At 46.0% G+C, this 22,825-nt stretch overlaps 1 protein-coding gene across 1 annotated transcript in view; it reads right to left on the bottom strand.

Moving 5' to 3' along the window:
• The window catches only part of RIN3 (Ras and Rab interactor 3), a 693,813-nt gene that overhangs the window by 441,494 nt on the left and 229,494 nt on the right, over positions 1–22,825 (bottom strand). The gene's annotated exons all lie outside the window — the stretch shown is intronic.

Genomic DNA, 22,825 nt, shown 5'->3' on the forward strand with positions numbered 1-22,825 from the left:
AATGAAATAGTGGATCTGGGTTTTCAAACAGCTCAATGAACTCCTCCCCAAGTGAATACGCCCTGGTGAAAAAAACGATACCTCCTCAAGTTTGTATCAAAATTGTAATTTTGTCTTACTTCTGTTCGATATTGCTAACAAAAGCGGTTCAACAGAATGCTGGAAGAGGAATGCATCTAGGCAGCAGTTGGGCACGACATGCGAAATAGACATCCAACAAAGTACAATGGCAAGTCTAAAGTGCCATAATGCTACAGTGTATGAGGGAGCCTAAACAAAACAACGGTGAGACCAGGGGTCAGAATTTCACCTTGCAAGCTACTAGCAAGACATACAAAGTCACTGAGCAACCAACTCATGTCCACCAACTGTCCACACAGATGGTGGACATGCACACATGCATGTAAGTGTGTTGGTGTGTGTGCATGTGTTGTGTACTCCCCGTGTTTCATGTGACGTCAGGCTCACCTTCGGATGCTGATGCTGTTGTATGTGTATGGATGGTGCTGCCTGGTGCAATATTGCTGTAGAATTGCTCATGTGTGAGTAGAAATTACATGTGTGTTAGGGAGTGTGATGCCATGTCTGAAGTTTGACACTGCCACTCATGTACAACTGTCATGTGTGTATCAGTCCATTGTACAGTGACCTGATGCCGGTGTTCTATCTCTCCCTGTCTGCAGCGTCAACTGATGAAGGTGGAGAGGGTGCTGTGGAGCAAAGCGGCAGGGATCGCACCACCAGCCGGAGACACAAGAGCCGGCTCCCCTCCGAGATTGTCATCTCTTCGAGGAGTGAGGAGTCTGGTGCCGCGTCCCAGGCCGCAGCTGCCGAGGGTAGGTCCAAGAGGCGGAGGTTGGAGATGGACTCCTCGGCAGCAGAAGGGGCAGTTGAGACCCCACAGGGTCCGACGGAGGAAGATGGCATGGAGTCATTCAGGTTGGTGGGGGTTTGGAGGAGGCCGTGGAAGGGACACACACGGGGTCTGGAGGTGGGGATTCCACTGGTGCCAGTGGTGCAGTGCAGGGGCAGGTACAGGAGGCAGCACAGGCCGCCGCAGAGGTACCTGTGTGTAATCCTGTCCCTGATCCTGTGACTGCATCATCCGGCACCAGCAGGGATGCCTACGTCCAGACCCGTTTTTAGGGAGGGGATGGACGCCCAACAACTGGCCTTCCTCTCCCTGTGGACGTGGCTATCCGGGAACGTGTTGAGCCTGTCCTGGCTGGGATAGCGTTGCATCAACAGGGCATGCGAGGTGACCTGCGGTGTTTTCGTGAAGACACTGCACGTCATCTCGGATGCCTCTTTGACCGCGTTGACCTACTGGGACGGGTCACCAGTGCTGGATTCCTCTGTGTGCTGGACTTTCTTGCGACCCCCTCCTCACCTAAACCCCCTAGGCACCAGTCGTCCTCCATGCCATCTTCCCACCCATGTATCACCTGTGTACCCTGTGGAGCTGCCTCTGACCCAGCAGCCAGGCTGGTGGAGGACATATCCCTGCCACAGTTGGGAGTTTGACGTCCAGCAGGGGTGGCCACCACGACAACTGCACCCCAGCCAGAGGAGGACGTGCAGGCAGCAAGAGCCAGGGCGCAGGCACAGCAGCAACATGGTGGGAGCAATGATGGCAGCGGTTGGGCCACGCCATAGATGCGGAGCGGCAGCGGGCAGAAGAGGCACGGCTCACAATGATCAGGGCGGAGAACTCCATGCAGAGGGCACTGAGGCGGGCCGAGTGCCTCGAGGCAATTCGCAGGGAGTTGGAGGCCAACAGGTCATCGTCCCTGCGAACCCTCGGGGCCATGGAAGAGGACATTGAGCGGGAGTTCGATGATGCCCTGGCCCGGGACATCCAAAAGTGGACCATCGGACTAGCCCGCTGCCATTGTAAATAGTTAGTGTTAGGTTTCATTTTCGTTTTCATTTTTTTTGGGGGCACTTGGACAATACCCACATTTTTGTATATAGTTCTTCATTAGTTAGTGTATTTTTGTAGGTTTCATTTGGACAGTTGGGCTCATGGACCCAGGATTTCATCCTTGTAAATAGTTGGAGTGTGGATTTGTCGGCATTCTCTTTTTTGATTTTTTCCATGGAGCAATGGATTTTACTTTTTCATTTCTGTTTGGATTTGCTTTGTTGGAAGGAGACTGGAGACATTTTTGATTTTATATATTTTGGATTCCGATTTCCTTTTTTATCATTATGCGACATTCTGCATTGTTTTCCTTATGTCCATTGTTTGGTATTTGATTTTCTTTCACCACATTTTGTGTTCAATACATTTGTTCACGTACTTCAATGTGTGGTATTCTCTCATTGGTTTCATGCATGTCACGATGTGGGTTTTCACATTCACTGGCACCCATTGCGTGTGTGACAGACATGTGTTGATGTACATACATGCCATTTGGGTTGTTTCATGTAATGGGCATTTCAATGTGGGGTGTATGTTATGCTTGGTTGGTTATTTGGGCAGGGGTGCCGTGAGATTTTGGTGGCCATGAGGGCCATGATTGTGGGTCATGTTGACATGTTGGGGGGGCGGGGAGGGGGAGAAATGAGTGGGGGCCCTGCTGGCAGGTGCCCCTCACTGCTGGCGGGTGGAGGTGCTGGGGGACATGAGTGGGACACGAGTGGGGGCCTGCTGGTAGGTGCCCCTCACTGCTGGGGGGTGGGGGTGCAGGGGGACATGAGTGGGACATGAGTGTGGGCCTGCTGGCAGGTGACCCTCACTGCTGGGGGGTGGGGGTGCTGTGGGACATGAGTGGGGGCCTGCTGGCAGGTGCTCCTCACTGCTGGGGGGTGGGGGTGCTGAGGGACATAAGAGGGCCTGCTGGCAGGTGACCCTCACTGCTGGGGGTGGGGGTGCTCTGGGACAGGAGTTGGTGATCATATTGCAACTTGACATGTGGCTTGGCTGGGGGGCATGCCTATGGCGTATGGGCTGCCTGCGGGACATGACCAGGGGTGCAGGGTAGTCCCCTGTGGTGTGTGCTGCCTGCAGGGGCCGTGGAGGGGGTAGAGGGGACACCTGTGAGGACCCACACTGCCAATTCACGTGTAGGACTCCCCGTGCACCACACTGGATATACGTACCCCGCTCTGACAGCAAATTTGCGTGTGAAACTTCCTGCGAACCCCAGTTATACAAATACCCCGCTCACACAGGGCCAATTGCGTGTGAAACTTCCCGCGAACCCCAGTAATACACGTACCCCGCTCGCACAGGCCCAATCCCGTGTGAGACTACCCGCGCAGTGGGATACGTGTATTCGGAGGGATGCGCAGGGAGTTTTACAGGTGTTTGTGAACCTGTGTGCCATGTACGGGATTTGTGCGCTGTACATGGCGCACGGGGAGGGGTTGGGGGCGTAACTGGCGCTGCTGTAGGGTCACTGCGCCACGGCAGGTTTTGGATGTTAAAATCCATGAATACGCTGTGCGCGGAAATGGATTTTAGCGCACGCGGCTGGCGCAGGAAGTCGCACGCGCACACTGTGCGCCAACCTCGTGCACCACTTGTGCGCTGAATTCTATGAATTACCCCATGTACCACTTACAAACTTTAGCCTAATAAGCTGATGAAGCGTTTTCAACAAAACCAGTTTCTAATGCATGGTAAAGGGTCCACAGTTCTTCAGCCACTACCACCTCACCATTACACAAGTCTTGGGGTTAATTCTGCAAAAAAGGTGAGCTGGCATTAGCAGCTCTCATTAGTGCTGGCCTGTAGCTAGTGAAAATCATGGTGTGGCAGTGTAGGAGGGGTGTTTGGCCTGGTGGATGTACAATTTGAGGAAACTTATTTGATTGCTTTATGTGGTTAAGTGTGGGCACAATATAGCATAATCAGAGCCACATACACAATACGTTCCAGGCATATGTGCTGTTAAATATGGGCGCGCCACATAGAAGCCATTAGACAACAGGGTGAGGCCTTGTGAGCACACACATCATTGCTGCACACATCACTGCATTGATTTGCCATGGACTTCTGACTGCACAGTGACAAAATTAACCCTGCTTTCCTGATGAAAGTGCCAAGTGACATTGAGTTACCAGCTGGTGTGCGTGCTAGGCAGTGGTTGGCTTGTTTAAAAAAAAAAATAATAAATAAAAAGACCTTTGATGCAGAGTGGATGCAGTTAGTCCATGTTCCAAAGCAGCCACTAGAATACTTATGCAATAAAATGACAGTCTACTTGCTCAGGGATGTGCCATATCTAACTAAAAAGTAATATACAACAAAAAAGGTTTCGGTGTTTCAAATAAAGAGACATGAAAATAAAGAAAATAGTTGCTAACTTTTTCTGTGTGGCACGTTCATTCTCTTTGCGTTTGGTCAGCTAACATACTTGTTCTGGCCTTCTGAATAAAAATGCCCCATGTTCAGTTCTTAAGACCAAAATGTTAAGCGCATACTGTGTAAAAACAATGGCTTGTTAAGTGAGCCATCACTTACAAGTTGCCCACTTCAAAAGCTGTCAACACAAAGAATGAGGGGTGTGACTCCAGAGCATTTCACACGCTGCATTTGGAAGATGCATTCCTTTGCATATTCCAAACGCATCGCAGTCGCCTACAAGTCAACAGAGCAGCCAGCTGGGTGGGCCCTTCCTGCGCCCTCCTCCTGAGCTATTTAACTCTGAACCCCCGGGTCGTTGCACAGGCCAAGAAACAGGCCGGATTACAGGTTGCGCTGGGCTATAAGGTGTGGCAGCATTCCTGGGACCCTCATTAAAGAGGTTGTATACGAATTGTTCGTTTTACAACTGTTTGAATTACAATTGACCTTTTCACAATTGACCGAATTGTGAAGGTCAATTGTAACATGAGGGGGGTGGGAGAAGTCTCATATATATATATATATATATATATATATATATATATATATATATATATATATATATATATATATATATATATGTCTATTGTGAAAAGGTCAATTGTGACCCTTTAAATTCGGTCAATTGTTCATTCGAACAATTGTAAACAAACAATTTGGGTAATACCATTAACGACCCTGGTTATGCTCAGGCATATTAACTCAGGCCTCGTCCCCATTATCACCATGCTCAGCCCAGCAGCCAGTTATTCTAGCATAATTCATGTCGATAGATTTTGGTAGGACCATGAACATGTATGACACAAGCCATCTTTTTCTATTTTTCAAGTGCCTTCCCTAACAGAAATTGGAGAATACTGGCAACCGTTCAGATGCCTCAATGGGTAAAGCACCCCTGTGCAGCGATGTGCGTGTGAATCCTGAAATGCACAGCTTTGAGTGCAAACAGGGGCAGGTGCATTCACCCAAATTAGCGCCACTGAATTGGGAAACACCACCCGCTGCAGAAGAGCCAAAAGGCTCCAGTTTGTTGCTTCAGAATGGTGACCAGAATGCCACTGCTCACACAGGCTGCCCCCCTACCTGCAGACAATTCACAAAACCAACAGATGCCAAAGGGCCTCCCCCCACTATTGCTGCATCTTGTATAACAGCAGGAAATTATGCCCCATCCACACTTTAGGGTGCCCAGAGGATGTTCTGGAGGGTTGAGGGCTACAAACCTCTTTCGAAAGAAAGTAATGCAACTACTTTTAATGGAAAATAAGAGGTTATGGCATTTGGGTGAATGGAGAGGGGTCTCGGCCAATGTCATTTTTAACTCAAGGGCAGCTCAGTTTGGAAACCGCTAGTAGACAGTCAACCAATCAATCTGATGAGCTAAATAGATTGTGATTTGACTAGAAAAATGTGCACATCACAAGCATTTTCTGTAACCAATTGGACTAAACGATAGCCCATTGTATATCACAGTAATTTAAATGCAACTTTTCCTGTCTATACCACGCCTATCATTTCCTCTCTAACACTATAAAATGCAAGTTGCAACGAGCGGCTCATACCGAAAAGGAACAAACCCCATTCCCGTTTATTCACCACACCAAACCAGAGTTGCTGTCTTTACAGAAATCTTGCGCACCCCCTTCAAATGAAGTTCTTTCGGCATGGTCCTTGTCTCAAGGTCAAAAAACAATAGACCCTTATACTTCCAGTGCGACTTGTGGGCCTCTTCTGGGCGCGAGCTGAAAATCAAAGCCGCTGTCCTTCGCATTCTTTATTTGCAACATCCCGTAGTAAAGGCATCTGTGAGAACTTGAAGTTTAGAATCCCTCTATGTAGTGCGCCACAATGTGCAAATGCGAACTGGCTTCTCTCCCAAATGCCACGGCTCGCTTGGCGCGTTTTAAGGCCCCCAATTGTGTCCCCGTTGTCTGCGAGCTTTGTAGCCCAAATGGAGACATTTAATTTTTGGCGGAAGGTCAGGGAAAGTATAAAGTACCACAGTGAGATTTGTTTGTTTGTTTGTTTTATTATTTGCAATACGCAAGCCTCCCCTCCGTTAACAGTGCGCAACATTTACATTTACATGAGATGAGACATGAGAAAAATATATACATACACATATATGAGGTGAATAGAGAGAATTCAAAGAGGACACCCAGCTTGTTCGCCACCCATGATGGTGAAGGTAGGGGTTAGGGTTACAGGTACACTGTACAATAACATTTATTTACAAAAAGACAATCGTATTGCAATTATTTAAACCGGGATTTGTACTTCGCAACCAGCTGTGCTTCTGGTGGACATGGCACAGTTGCAGTGTTCGGTGGCAATGGATCACTGCTGTGCACAGAAACGTCCAAAATTCCATATCTGTGCTTCTCTAACACAGCAACAATAAGGCCTTTCACGAAGTCGAACAGCATTTCATCATAGACTGGTTTGATCACCCATTGCTTACTTTGTTTTGAAAACACCTTAGTGTAGCGAGGCATCCTTACTTTACCCCTAGTCCTAGATTGTTCACGTCCTACATTGCTGTTATGGGCCAAGACCACTAGTAGAGTGCGATGTTTCATGCCCCGAAAGCTAAAATGCAAGCGCTTTGGCCTGTACTTTAGGCACATATTGTGGAACACCTCCAAATCTCCTGTGTGACAAAATTCTGTCAGTCCTCTCAAATCTCTTGATAGAGTTTTGTCGAAAACAATCTTCTCAATGGCTTTGTGTGTCGGTGAAGATGGAATCAACCACTTCTTCCTTGCCTCCTCTGGGGACAAAGGCTCATGTTCACATTAGTGGAAATGTAGGTTTTCTGACCAGCGGTGAAAGTTGGTACAGTGGTGCATCAGTGACCGCCATTTTTCAAGTAGTATTTCCACTGACCCTTCACAATTTTTTGAGCTCCACCAAAGATGGTTGGTGATAGACTGGGACCACTGCAAAATACTTTCAAAACCTTTTTTTTCCTGCAGCCAAGATTTTCTTACTGATTGATTTAGCAAGAAGCCATACGCCAAATTGATGATTAATAAGCGGGAACTGCTCTCTTATTGTCTTGGCAATTGAAACGTGTCTATCCGTGGCTAGGTCGATGTGCATTCCCCACGATTGTAGATATTCCACTGATTTTATAAATCCTAGTTTCTCCATGGCCACTGAGGATGTACATTGTGTTACCTGCACGACCACCAAACTCACAATTGTCTTATTATCCATGTCCTGAAAGTGGTAGGTGCAGTACTTGGCAGAAAATCCAAGGCTGTCGCACTGTCCATCGCCGGCTAGTCTGAAACGTTTCCCTTCGAATGTACTTGCTAGAGGCAATTGTTTAATTTTCCAAGCATCACTAATGGCCAGAAACAGATAATCACGTTGGTATACGTAGTACAGCAATTTAGAAATGAAATGGAGTCCCACAAACTGAAAGAAAGCCTCTAACTTTCTAAAACTGGAGCCACTAAAAAGTGATGCAGCTGCACACAGTAGATTGCCTGCTGGCATTTTCCCCAGCATCGTTTGTGCAGACCATGAGATCCCATGATTTAATCGACAGGCGGCATTTATTTTGACGTTACTGCCTTTTATTTGACAAGTTACATTAATCAATGGCTTCCCACATACTTTCCCTCTAACTGAATGCCCACATTTCAGCATACTTATAATTTCCATCAAACAACTGTCGAATACAATGTATTTGCTGTCTTTCATTGGACTGTCATCCTGCGTCAACGTTGTTTCGGCCTGTGACGTTGCAGAGATTTCAACACATTGGAAAGTAATATCGCTGCTATCAAGTTCTGATGCGTCTATGGATGCTGCGGCTGGTTCATTCTCTGTCATTTCGACATCTGCTACTTCAACATTGATGGGAGAACACAACAATGTCGACATCTTTTTGGGTGGCAATTTTTTGGCGGGTGTAGATTGTGTGAATTGATCTGCAACTACTTCACAGCCATCTTCAATACATTCAATATCATCTTCTTGTGGTGGTGCGGTCGCACTGTAGCAATGGTCCAATGCAACTTTGCTGTATTCTCCAAACACAGTTAATTCATGTTCTGGCCATTGGACATGAGCATCTCGAGCCTGAACACACCTCGCCTCAATTAATAGTTCCTCCATAGTGTACATGGTCTGGCAAGCAACATCTCTCATTCGCTTCACTGTCTGTGTATGTATAGTTCTGACACCCACGGGTATGTCAGGCTCCGCATCAAGTGCAGGGGTTGACGCTCCATCAACTGCCTGAAACATAGTACTTGCATTAGTGAGGATTACAATAGTGAAAACATAACACACCTGGGGTCGACAGCACAGGTACATATCAACGGCTAACCACGAATGAAACATTGTGTAGAACAATCAAACGATGGAGCTGTCAGTATCCATACCTCCTGCTGGTGAAGAACATCTAGAAATGTTGTAGATGTGGCGGATGCTTCAGCATCTCCCTGAAAGACAGTACTTGCATTAGTATGGATAACACTAATTATAACTGAAAAACACCAGTGGACGATAACTAAGTTGTATATCAATTGGAAAGCACTAACCAAACATTCGGTAAAATAATAAAATGATAGAATAAAACTATTACTTGACATGCATAAAACAAGTCTGTAGCGGATTAGCCTAGTAAGATTACCTGATACGTGCTAGAAGTGGTTGATAACTGCGACCACGTCAAGGATGTAGAATGTTCTTGCTTCAGATTCAAGGGATAGTCAAGAAGTTGTAAAGGTAAATTAATGATTGATAATGAAATGCCAATATTAAAAATAGCCATGTAAGGCGACAGAATACTTGAAAAATGCTCAATACAGCACAGTTCCCTGTTCCCATATATATACACATTTCATTTGTGGGTTATGAAATCGAAAAAGAATATATTGATAAATGTCATTATTCAAAAAGCTATACACTCATATCAATATCGAAATTATTACAAGGGATAGAACACCTACAATATCAATTAATCAATTCGGCTACCTACACACTACCGCAAGGCCTAAAGCTAAATCCGGACACTTGACTCACCGGTGGCGGAAAGTGGACGAATAGAGTGGGAATCGCGTTTGAACAATTTCCATGTCGTTCGCCGTTTATTCTTCTTCGTTACCCAAGATGTTGTGTACATGTCCAAGGAAAAGTGCCGGCTGCAGAAGCGGTATCGATCACCCCTCTTGTCCTGTAAGACTTGTTGGACTCTACTTTCCAGCTCATCCAGTTGATATCCGCAATGTCTGACCCATTCTCTTATTCGATCAACAGTTTTCGGGAATACATGCATTGTAGTGCCTTCAGATTTCTCATGGGTCTTCGTAGGGCAACCGCTAATCGAACAGGCAGGCATTGTTGATAAATCTGAAAAGTAAATGGACATTATTATACAATCTTCATGAATAAAGATTTGATACAAAAGTAAATGAATCATACAATGATCAATGCAAGGTTTGTTTTGGTCGCCGGAACTATACCAGTTCATTATGTGCGGCTTAGTATTTGCAGAAATGTATAAATGATGTGACTAAAATCTGAACATGTGACTCGTCCCTTGGAAGTTCTGTCTTGCACGAGAAGGAAACATGGTGACATTATAGACTGGACCCCCGAAGGATGCAATTCGATGACTATTGACACAGATGAAAATAAATAGATCTATTGATAGCATACCAATGGAAACTCAAGTCAATAGCAATGAGACCAATGAACATAGCACTATTGTGTACTCAACTCGCAAATAGATAGAAATTTAAAAATCTGCGAAATATGACTAGGATACATTGCCTTACCTTGACTAAAAAACAGTTGGATTCAGCAAGCAGAGCAGTATGTTGCAGGAGAATAGGTGGGTGGCCACAGGTAGCACACTGATGGGTTTGCTCTAAGCGGTCACAGAAGTTCACGGATAGCACGACGACGAGCAGATTAGGGTAGATCTCAGTGGTTGCCAGGTAGCACGTTCAGGAGTTGACTTGCAAAGCACAAAGATGTTCTCATGAGACATATCAAGTGGTTTATAAAGTATTAGAAACAGGGGTGTGTTTGTGAATGAATGACGTATGTATGTCATGGTCTTAGGGGGGCGGCCTCCTTGAAGGGGAGGCCTGGCTGGAGACACGGGGTCTAAGGAGGCCTTACGAGCGATGGCCCCTGGGCGTGGGATACCTTTTGAAGTGTGCATGCTGTTTGGCACCTTGGCCGTTTGCGCCCGTGACAGCCCCCCATGACAGCGCTCATCCCCGGGTGCGAACCGCCTTTGATAGAGGGGGTGGGATGGATGGGCCTGGGGCATGCAGATAAGGCACAGGAAGACTGCTGAATGGAGACACACTTATGTGGATTGCAGGGGGGCGGCCTGCTTCAAGGGGAGCCATAAACCATAAGTGTACCCTACCCCCTTGGTTCAATCTGATTTAAAGTAAATTCTGGGGGAGCAAACAAACGACTTTTTCTTTTCGAGAGTGCTATAAATTGTCCCAATTCACTAATGCTGGCATTTGTCCTCGTTTTAATGAGATTGAGCTGGTTGGAGGGAAGAAACAACAATCCTGTATTGACCTATAATCATTGAAGGATTCAAAATCATAAGTAAAGTACTCATTCGCAGAAGTGATTTAGTTCAACACATTTGTACATTTTCTACAAAACTTTATATTGATTGCTTCAAGGTATAGTACATGGATACACATAGCAGATCATTCAATTTCATGATTCATTGTGCAAGAAAAATTGGAGGAACATAATGAAATTGTTTCAAAACATTAGAACAACTTGACAAACAAAAGTTAAAATTACAACAAGTGTGTGTCTACATATAATCCAACGAAAAATGCGGGGGGACGAGAAACACACAACAAAACTAGGGGGAAACTCAAACGGTAGTTGCCCCTGGGTGTATGGGAAATTCTTCTCTAGTTGGATTCCCTTGATTCCCTGTATGGAAAGGTATGACTAAACTGATCCTTTGTCCATAGGGTTGGCTAAATTTATTTTCTTTGGGCTTCAGTTTTGCCCAACCTGTGGGTCTTTGTGCGGTAAAAGAATTCTTTGCCAACGTGGTGCTGGGTGGGAATGTCCCAGCTGTTCACGTTTCTGCGGTCTTGCAGCTCACGCATGCATCCGCCTTCGTCAGGGCATATTATTTCGGGACCCTGTGTAGGTGTGGAAAAAACAAAAAATAAGGTTGAGGTAATCCCTCATATTACCTGTCAGAATAATACTGACACTTAAACAAATATTTCTCTGCTCAAATGACAGTAGTTTTACCTGCCTTTGAGCTAATCCCAAGGTCTGGGTTGTAGAGTGGACTGGAGAGGCGAGACACCCCGTGTCTTCCTGTGGAGTTACTGCTATGCCTAATGTAGGCACTAGTGGTCTGGACTGGGATGTCCGTAATCCCTTCCTTGGTTCTGGTTCAGATTGGTGTGGATCTGTAGGGGACCAAGGGGGTAACAAGAAAGAAGAAGAAAGAGAAGAAAAAGAACAATGAAAGAGGAATGCTGGTCAACGCCTAGTATAACACTGATTTCTGCATGTAGGTAACTAGAATCCATTCTGCACATAGAGGACATACCTGTTCCCAAGTCAACAATTGTGCCATTGTGCGGGGGTTGATCCGATATGCTGGCCGTTAAGGTCCGAAAAGTGGCTCTGGCGCTGTATATGCGTCGTGTGGGGGTTCTTGATTTTCCCGGGATTGATACTCGCATCTGCATAGGCCTGAGAGAAGGGTATGTATGTATACGAATATATATAAAAAAGTTTGTCAGCCGGTGGTTGTCTGGCAAATAATATAGTAGCTGGCGGCAGTGCTTAAGTGCGGGAGTGTGGGTCTCCTTGGCGCATACTACTACGGAGCGTGTTCAGCTAATTACAAGTTTCGACTGGGCATAGTGAAACGGCGAGGTGACCAGGAGGACACGTGCATCTGCCCCATGAGCATGTGCATCGCTTGTTGCAGCAGAAGGGCAACGCAGAACTCAGCTTGGAAGTGTTAGTCCCATGAGAGTGCTTCGTTACATGTTGCCTCTGTGTGGTCGTGCGCATAGAGACTGCCGCGGGCATATCACTTATTGGTTTGTCCGTGGCAGTAACTTGTTCGCAAGGGGAACGAAGCCTTTCCGTGTCTCTGTCTAAGGCCGTCAGCTATGGTGTTGCTGAGCGGCTTGCGTTGCCATGTAAACGAAAGCCGCGTATGTGTAGGCGGCGTTCGTTGCCATGAGAACTGGGAACGCGTGTCTGATTGGGGCACGTGTTCCCGAAGGCCCTGGTGGCGAATGGACTACAGTACTCATTGGGAGTTGTAGTCCAGGGCGGTGAACACTTGTTGCTGGGCGCTGCGGGTGTGTGCAACTCACAGGTGGGCATTGTGAGAGCCTATGGCACTGTAATTGCTGCCTGGGAGCTAAGTGGTAGCTTTGATTATTGTGGTTGCCAATGTTTCGTGGTTGACTCGCATCCTGCTTATCTGAGGTAGCAGGTTCCCTGAGGGAAGCAATAACGGTAGATGCAAGTGAACCGGTGAGCGTGACACGTTAGAGCTCTATTGACTAGCTGTAAAGAGACTAAACGTGGAACCTACGGTTACGGGGAGAAAGGGAGGGGCTGGTATATGTGTCCTCTCCTATTGTTGGTGGGCAAGTAACTCGTGCCTTTGTGTGCAAGAATTTGTGTGTGGAAGCTAAATTTCCCTATGTACTCTGTGGCTATTTACTAAGTGACCGGATGGAAGATTTCATTGAGTCCTTGGTGGTATGAATTTAAACGGTGTATCCACCGCGATTACTTATGCAGTAAGCTATGTGTAAGATCCGGTCCTCCTTTGACTTTTTCCTAGAACCCACCACTTAATATCATTGGGCGTATGTCTAGCCTCTAGGAAGTGTAGGACTAGTGGTGCTGTCAGTGTTTTGCACTGAATCTTAGATCTGTGCTCAGAGATTCTCAAATGGACAGATCTCATTGTCTGTCCGACATATTTAAGACTACATGGACATTCAATACAGTAAATCACTTGGGCACTTTTGCAGTTCGTGAAGTCCTTTAGGATCCAGTTCCTTTGTCCAATCTTGAAAGAGCTCATTTTCATGGTAAAACGACAAGCCACACAGTTACCACATGGATAATGTCCCTGTATGGGTCGTAGTATTCTCTGTCCTGTGCGGGATGGTTCAGCCTGAAATAGTGAGTGTGTAAGGTGTTCTTTCAGGTTTTTAGCCCTCTTATAGGCAAATCTGGGAGGTTCTTCCTCCGGGAGGTTTAGTTTGGCAATGTGCCAGTGTTTCTGCACTATTCTTTTGATTGCTACAGTGTGTTTGCCATGTGTCACGGCACATGTGAGCCGGTCCTCTCCTTTGTCGAGTACTTCCTCTCTTATTTGAATGAGTTGTTCTCTATTCATGTTCAAGGCTCTCTTCATGGATTGATTTAAGTCTTTTAGGATACCCCCTGTCTTTCAGTCTCACGGATAGGGTCTCTGCATGCGTTTGAAAGTCTTCTTTCTGTGTGCAGTTTCTGCGTATCATTAAGAATTGGCCGTAGGGCAAATTTTGTTTAATGTGCATTGGGTGGTTGCTCATGTGGTGGAGAAGAGTATTCCTATCTGTGCTTTTCCGGTGTAGATTGTAAATCAGTCTGCCAACGTGGTGTTGGATCGTGAGGTCAAGGAAAGTTATCTGGGATTTATTGTGTTCTATGGTGAACTGTATGTCGCTGTTGCACGAGTTCAACCATTCCCAGAATTGTAAAAGTTGGTCCAATGGCCCTGTCCAAATGAAGATCACATCGTCGATGTATCTATACCAATGGTGCATCTGTTCTTTCCATTTGTTCTGTTGGGAGAATACATGTTCTTCGTACTTCGCCATGTACAGAATGGCCAGACTGGGGGCAAATGCTGCCCCCATTGCCGTGCCCTTAGTTTGAAGATATATTTGTTTGTCAAATGTAAAAAAGGTGCGCTGGAGGGCCAAAGACATCAGTTCAATAATAACGTTTGTTGGGACCCTGTCTTGGGTAGGGTTGCTGGTAAGCCACTCCCTCATACACTTTATAGCCTCTTCTTGTGGGATGTTGGAGTAAAGTGCTTTTATATCCATCGTAACTAGGTATTGGGTGACAGGATCAAAGGGTAAGTTCTCGAATATGCTGATGGTATGTGCGGTGTCCCTCAGGTACGTATTTGTTTGGATGCTAAGTGGTTGCAGGAATTTATCCACAAACTTGCTCAATGGTTCTAATGTCGATCCACACCCTGAGACTATCGGTCTCCCTGGTGGGTTGATTGAGTCCTTGTGTATCTTTGGTAGGGCGTAAAAGCATGGAGTCCTACCTCCTGGTGGTGTAAGAAAATCTGCTTCCTTAGGGGAAATCCAATTCCATTCCAGTGCATAATTCACTGCTTGCGATATTTCCAGACCTAGGGCATTCGTCGGGTCTTTGCGGAGAGGGGAATAACATTCACGATCTTCTAGAATGGCTAATACCATGTTCTTCTATTGCATTGTTGACATAATTGCTATCCCGCCCCCTTTATCCGCTGGCTTGATAATAATGTCCTCGTTACGTAAATCCAGGAGTGCTTGTTTTTCAGCCCTGGTAAGGTTGTGGTATCTACCCGAAAGTCTGGTGTTCTTGCTGTCTTTTAATTTTTTCGAAATCTTGTAGAACACATCTTTCGAATGTTAACAGTTCATTGAGGATCTGTCCATCTGCTGGAGTAAAAGTCCCCAGGGTGTATGGAGGCCTGTGTCTGTAGTTTTGTCCCCCTGGTCCATGGGGTGTTCTTTGAAGAAAGTACGGAGCCTGACTTTCCTCAGAAATGTATGGATCTCCATCTCTGAGTCATACCAATCCATTTCTACGGTGGGGACGAAGGACAGGCCCTTCATGAGGACCGATATCTGGCCCTGTGCAAGTTCGATGTTGGCTAAATTAAAAATGGGTGACTGCTGCTGTTCTCTATTTGGTGCAATTACCTCTGTCTCCCTCATCTCGGTCTGTAACCTTACCCTCCTCCTCTTTGGGTAGGTGCCCATTGGGGGTATCCCCATGGGGGATTGCCAAACCCCCCCACCCCCTAAAAAAGAAAAAAATGTGGTGGTGGGTATTGGAAGGTCAGATGACGAGCTCTGGGAGGTTGGCGAGTTTGATCGTCTGAGGATGATCCACTACTAGATCCTGAGAAGTTGACCCCTCTGCGTCTATTGCGTTGTGGTCTTGTGGTTTGGGGACCCTGTTGTGAACCTTGATTTATGTTTGCCAGGTAATTGTCAGCAATGTAGAGGTACACTTTATCTAGTTGGAAATCCTTAATATCTTTTTGTAGTTTTTTGGTTTTTCTAGACAGAGTAGTAGTTTTAAAGTCTTCAAAGGTTTGGTTTAGATCTGCCAGCTGCTTCAGTGCGTCAATGATAGTAGTGTTGGCTTTGAATTTATTTTCCTCTGTTTCTAATACTTTCTGCATGTGATGACTAATTTTTTGCGCTGTGTTAATTGTTAGGACCATCAAGTCCCTGCTGCATTTGGTGGCAATGTAACTGAAGTTTGTCACATATTCTTTGTCATCTAAGAACAGACATGGGGTGTTGCGTACTATAAGTCCGTTCGGAATGATACTTGCTTTCAAATATTGACTGAGGAAGTGGGCATGTAATTCAGTTCTGAATGTTTTCTTTTTTAGTTTCAAAATCTCATCACTGGTATTGCTAATCCCCCCTGTCGGGTCGTTGCCTGTTGGTGAGTCAAAGAATGATGGCCCTTCTATTATGTCTTGTATCTGCTGTTCAGTAAAGCTAAGTGTAGCTTGTTCTGCCATTCCTTAGTGGATAAATGGGCAGAAATTGATGAAAGGCTGCTTGTTGAATGCAAAAAGGAAATTAATGTAACCACAGGGAGATAGTGTGTGTGTCTCGGCTCCAGACCTATCACAACAAGGCCCAGATCTCTTTTCCTGGGGAGAGAAAAAAATTGTTTTATTGATGGACTAACAATTATAGCAGAGTAAATTTTCTGCAATGTCCCAACTGTGATAATCGGTCCTTAGCAACTTGGGTTGCCCTTATTTGGTATCATAAGGAACCCCCTTGGGGGTTCAGGGACAGGGCTGTGAAGGGTAAGGGTACTAAGCCTCAAGTAACTGAAATCCATAAACCATAAGTGTACCCTACCCCCTTGGTTCAATCTGATTTAAAGTAAATTCTGGGGGAGCAAACAAACGACAATTTCTTTTCGAGAGTGCTATAAATTTTCCCAATTCACTAATGCTGGCATTTGTCCTCGTTTTAGTGAGATTGAGCTGGTTGGAGGGAGAAAACAACAATCCTGTATTGACCTATAATCATTGAAGGATTCAAAATCATAAGTAAAGTACTCATTCGGAGAAGTGATTTAGTTCAACACATTTGTATATTTTCTAAAAACTTTATATTGATTGCTTCAAGGTATAGTACATGGATACACATAACAGATCATTCAATTTCATGATTCATTGTGCAAGAAAAATAAGAGAAACATAATGAAATTGTTTCAAAACATTAGAACAACTTGACAGACAAAAGTTAAAATTACAACAAGTGTGTGTCTAAATATAATCCAACGAGAAAATGCGGGGGGACGAAAAACACACAACAAAACTAGGGGGAAACTCAAACGGTAGTTGCCCCTGGGTGTATGGGAAATTCTTCTCTAGTTGGATTCCCTTGATTCCCTGTATGGAAAGGTATGACTAAACTGATCCTTTGTCCATAGGGTTGGCTAAATTTATTTTCTTTGGGCTTCAGTTTTGCCCAACCTGTGGGTCTTAGTGCGGTAAAAGAATTATTTTCCAACGTGGTGCTGGGTGGGAATGTCCCAGCTGTTCACGTTTCGGTGGTCTTGCAGCTCACGCATGCATCCGCCTTCGTCAGGGCGTATTATTTCAGGACCCTGTGCAGGTGTGGAAAAAACAAAAAATAAGGTTGGCCTTTCGCGCCCCTGACAGCGCGCATCCACTGGCGCGAACCGCCTTTGATAGAGGGTGGGTGGGATGGAGGGGCTTGGGGCGTGCAGATAAGGCACAGGAAGACTGCTGAATGGAGACACACTTATGTGGATTGCAGGGGGGCAGCCTGCTTCAAGGGGAGGCCTGGCTGGAGACACGGGGTCTGAGGAGGCCATGTGACCGATGGCCCCTTGGCGTGGGATACCTTTTGAAGTGTACATGTTGTTTGGCACCTTGGCCGTTCGCGCACCAGACAGCCCCACATGCCAGCGCTCATCCACGGGTGCGACCTGCCTTTGATAGTATATCGTTGCTTATCAATAACAAATGCCACATACCGGAGATTCTTGCGAGCACAGACCCACACTTCAACCGGTGTATTATAGTGGTGAAGACCCTAAGGCCTGTATAATCCAATGGTAATTGTTAGTATAGATATATGTGTGACTTTTATAGAGACATAACCTACTGAAAGACCTTGAACAGGTGTTATTTAGTGCATGCATTATCGAGAATATGTTACGTTAGCTTAGATAGTGACCACCCTGCTTCACAGCGACCAGACCTTCACCCATTCGGGGCACAGATATCTGACGTCCATCCTTGAATGGAGACACACTTGATTCATTTAAAAAAAAATCGAAACAACCGTTGTTAAAATATATGTGGTGTTTTATTTTGTATCTTATTTTCATGACACAAAAATACAAGACTTTAAAGATTATACAGGTCAGGTTGCAGCACAGCGAGAGAAAATCCCCTGTACTGACCGCTGTCACTTGGGAACGTTTCTCTTATGGCACGAACGGCACAGGCGGGTATCACTCTTCGAACGCGCCGTCCAAGCCTCCCGTGGAGCCACCATGTAAAGGAACGATAGGCCACCAGCCTGTACCCCCTGTGAAAAGGAATGAAACAAACTGTTTTTAAATGACCAAGATAAGTTTAATAAACGTTTGTTGTCAATGAAAATTCTTGTAACTAATGGCATTCTGCACGGACAAATGCTATCTAGACAATGCACACTATTGAACGACTTTCATGCGTTACTATGATATGAATATATAATTTTGGATATAGTAGAAGAACATGAAATAGGAGTGGCATGACAAGCAGAGTATACTTACTCGTTACTCGGATTACGAGGACGAACAGTTGCGCGAAGTTCGTGCATAAGCACCATCATTCTCAACACGGCCCGTGTGAGGCAGGCTGCCCTGAAGTCTGGCAGCTCGGTGATGCATTGCGGTCTTGGCTCGCCTTCTGAAATGTAGGCCAGGCATCCAGAGTTTTCTCGGCAGCAGCAGTTCTCGTCCTCGGTTGGGATTAGCTTGCACCGATTGCATGTGCACCAAGTGTAGACGCCGTCCATGCGACTAGGCCCAGGCTCTTCATCTGTTGAATCGTCCTCCCAACTGCCGTCCGAATCCCCATCGTTTTCGCATGCTTCCCTTTCCAGTAGCTCCTCCTCGGTATACTCGGGCTCGTACATGTAGGGCATTATTGTAGCTATTGTGTGGTAAACAAAGTAAAATAATTTACAGAGATGGTAGAGGTGTTCACACGGGCTACAAGCGGCGAAGGTAGCTGACCAGAGCACAGAAACGAGTCACAGAATACTCAAAGTAAGACAGAGAGGAATGGAATCGAAAATCTGCTGCTGTGTGTTGGGAAACGGTCTGTTTATACTTCTTGAGGAAAGAGGCGTCCTGCCATTTCCATGGCGACACGTCATTAGCTGAGGGGCAGCGATTGTTGACAGGAGACCTGCTTTGGCGTTAGGAAATGGGCGGTACGAGTCTGCTGATGACAGGCTCAGGGGCGGGGGATTTGATTTAGTGCCGCAGAAGCAGGTCAGCCAGGGCGATGCGGCAAGTGATAGGATTATCACAAAATGGCGGCTCCCTGGTGCCTGTTTTTGCGTGCGTTTAATGGACGAAAACTTGGGTAAGGTCCATAAGAACGTTTTCCAAAATCGAGCCACTTAGGCTTAAAAAAACATGGCCGACCCGTAGGGACAATACACATTTTTACTGGACCATGCCTTTAAGAGCAATTGCCCAGGGTCTCCTTCTGCAGTAGGGAAAAAAGAATTAAGTCAAATAGGCAGGGCGTCAACAACCCTATCAGTTTCAATCCACAGTACTGTTTCAGGGCTTCTGATAGAAATTGCATTGTGGGTCTCCCCAGACTGGGGTTGTTTGTGTGAGGATTGTTCATAGAGAGTAGACCGTAATTAATCTGCTTGAATTAGTGGATTGTCCGTAAATTAAATAGTACAATGAAAAATGCATAAAACACTTCAATATATCAGTTGTGAAGCGAAATATACTAAATTATATATATTAAACTAAAATGACCCCGATAAACAGACCACCCTTACTTACCTGCTTGCTCGCCTCTGCTTTCAATGCAGTGTCAGATCCGTCCCTCTAGCATGGGTCGGATCAGACACCGCAGGGGCCCTTTTTCTTTTTCTTTGGTACCCCGCTTCCATTGTCAAGGAAGCGTGCGACACCCCTGTGCCTCCTAAAGCCCAAAAATACGAACATGAGATTAGGGGCACAGCCCCGCAATCCGCACCAGTTCATGTTCAGTATTTGTTTTTTTATAATCGTTCGAATGGTTCTGGCTGAATTCAGTCAAATGTACCATTCGATTGATATACTAAACTATCAAATTGGGTAATACCATTTGACAGAGCCCGCTTCTCAGGCGGTTGATGTCTAAGGCCTTTGTAAACGTTTGCCTCTGGGTACACCTGATAATTCATGGGTTCACTTGGGGGTAATTTCTCAGCAGTGGTCGAAGTGAGTGGGTGCGGTGCTCCTCTACTTTGAAAAAAAAGAGTTACTGTTCCCATACTTAGTTTTAAAAAGAAACCGCTCCGGAATGTTTAGTATTAAAATAAAAGTGTAGGAAGAAGTTGAAACTTGCACTGCGGTGCACTGCAATGAACATTAACTTAAATAGCAGTTATTTTTTGCTTGGGGTTTGGAGTGCACATGGGGAAGGGGGAGTGGCGATGACATTTCTGGGGAGCCGGGAAGGCCAGCAGGGTACATAGTTCCACTACTTCTTTTCATACTCTTTGATCACTGTTTCTCTGAGAGATTCTAGGAATAACAGGGCGATTATTCAATTCACACAGAATGTACTGATGGCAACTGTCCGGTCTTACTCTGCTCTTTCCAGGAGTAAATTAGGAGTGAGAGCTATTCCCAGTAACATCTTTGTGTATTGAGCAGCCAACACTAAGATGAGAGTAGTGTGATCCAGCGCCTTAGCGTTTCATGGCGGCTAATAACCGACTCGTAACAAACACTGCTTTACTCTTTTTTGGTTGTTGTTCAAAGCATCATGTACAAGTTGACCCACGATGACAAATGGCACCACTGCGATAAGGACTACCTACAACAGTCACAACTTGGCCCCTCATCTCACTTCGCCAGCCCACTGGATCCCACCATCCTTCCAGCACTACAGTCCAGTCGCAGCCTCCCCATCGTCCTACCATCCCTTCTTACATACAGCTAAACTCCTACTTTCCCAACCGAGGAAAAATAATTAAAAGGCACCCTTCCTGTTACATGGCACCCCTGTAGGGGGGCATGGTATCTCCCAGTGTGTGTGTGGTGGTCACATGGTTCCCCATGTGACCAAGTTAATAAAATGGACGAGCTGCTTCCGGCTCGTCAGTCCAGACCAAACTGACTCCGGTGTCGTTCTTGTTCTGCGCTGTGCTGGCGCCACATTGCGTGCTGTGGGCCCAAGAACGGGGCCCAGCACGTGGACGGTGCCCCTGCTGGGCAACACCGTCCCGGGGTGATCCCCTGGCCATGTGAGCATGGCTCCTGTGGCGACCCCGGCCTGGGTGCTCTCAGAGCCTGGGGCCTCTGTGTGCTGGGTGCCCCCGGCCACGTGGGTGCCTCCCATGATCTGAGGGCGAGTGGGGTGACCTCCACTCCATTGTCTGTGACGTGATCGCTACCTCAAAAGGTCCACCTAGCGTGCTCCCGACATGTGAATGGGGCTGCCCGGTGATCTGGAGAGCCCCACTAACACTTTCCAATTCATCTTTTGTCCCTCCTCCCTGCAATATCCAACCCACGCCACCAAAAACCCAATCCCCAATTATACAATCTACATTCCCCATAAACCAATTTTAGCCAAACCCTGATTGCCAGATTCACGTGCTTGCCTGCCTCCTTAAGCTGTACAGCCACAGAGAAATTTAGCAGCAGCCCCTGCCTCACACCCACCCAAACCACCCCCCTTCCGCCTGCCTCCATCCTCCTCGATTGCTTGCAATGCTTTCTTTGGATTAGATATAGCAGGGCTCCGTATGAGCACAATTCAGCAAACCACAGAAGCCCGTCCCTTCAACATGAAAGTGTACAGAAAACCCAGTTCTTCCAGCTTTTGGAGGTTGACCTGTAAAACTAAGCGAGGGAGCAAAGCCCTGCATTTTCCCATGCGCGCGCGCGCGCACGTTGCTTCTAACATTACGCATGCGCCCTGCTCCCATTAAAGCAGGTTCTCTCTCCAAATCTTTGATCGAGGGTTTGCAAAGCCTCAAGCTAAATCAGAAATGTGTTGACATAAAAGTAACTAACGGACGTGTCATGTCATTACCAATGTCTATATAAAAGGCAGAGAGTCGCTTCACTGGGTCCATTGGTTCGCGCTTGAGCTCATGACTCGCTAGCTTTCAAAAGAAGGGAACAGATTATACACATTTTGCCCTTTTCCAAATGAATGGTGCAAATGTACCACGCATGTTTCTGCTTGTATATTAGGGAGTGGAGCAAACAGGTGTCGAACTAATCCGTATTATCTAAAACTGGATTCACAAGGGCAAAATGAAGCACATTGTGTTTTTACTGTGTTTGCTGTGGAACAAAAAAGTGAATATGTTTATTTGTATGAAACAAAAAAGTAATGTTTCCCCTACTTCACACTTTATTTTTGTATAGAACAACATTATCAAAGCAAGAAAACTGCTACCAATTCTATTAGCTCCATTTTTTTGTTCTGTGTTAATGTTTGATAATCTGGTGCAAACTCTTGCTGCCCTCCCTCGACTTTAAAAACACCTCCTCCCCCCTCCTGCAGTGGCAGTCACGCTCAAGATCTGAAGAGAACACTGGATCTCGATGCGGGCAGCGAGCATGGGTTTGCAAATACTCGCCACACGCTAGGAGGGATTCAAGAGGCCAGTGACAGACAGATTTGGGTGCACCGTCTACGATTTCCAATACATTCCATTATTTCTTACTTGGCATCACAACGGAGAAGGTTTCACTGGCGGCTTCTGCAACCTCTCCAGAGGCTTCGGACCACAACTCCCTTAATCCCTCATCATATACTATCCTGGCTGGAGTTGATGGGAGTCGTAGTCCAAAGTATATTCACAGTTAAGAATTCGAGGGCCCTATACAGTCATCTGCTTTAGAATGAGCAATGCCACTTACCAAAGAAGCGAA

The sequence above is a fragment of the Ambystoma mexicanum genome, chromosome 14 (assembly GCF_040938575.1).
Source record: "Ambystoma mexicanum isolate Mex_15411 chromosome 14, UKY_AmexF1_1, whole genome shotgun sequence".
NCBI classification, from domain to species: domain Eukaryota; kingdom Metazoa; phylum Chordata; class Amphibia; order Caudata; family Ambystomatidae; genus Ambystoma; species Ambystoma mexicanum.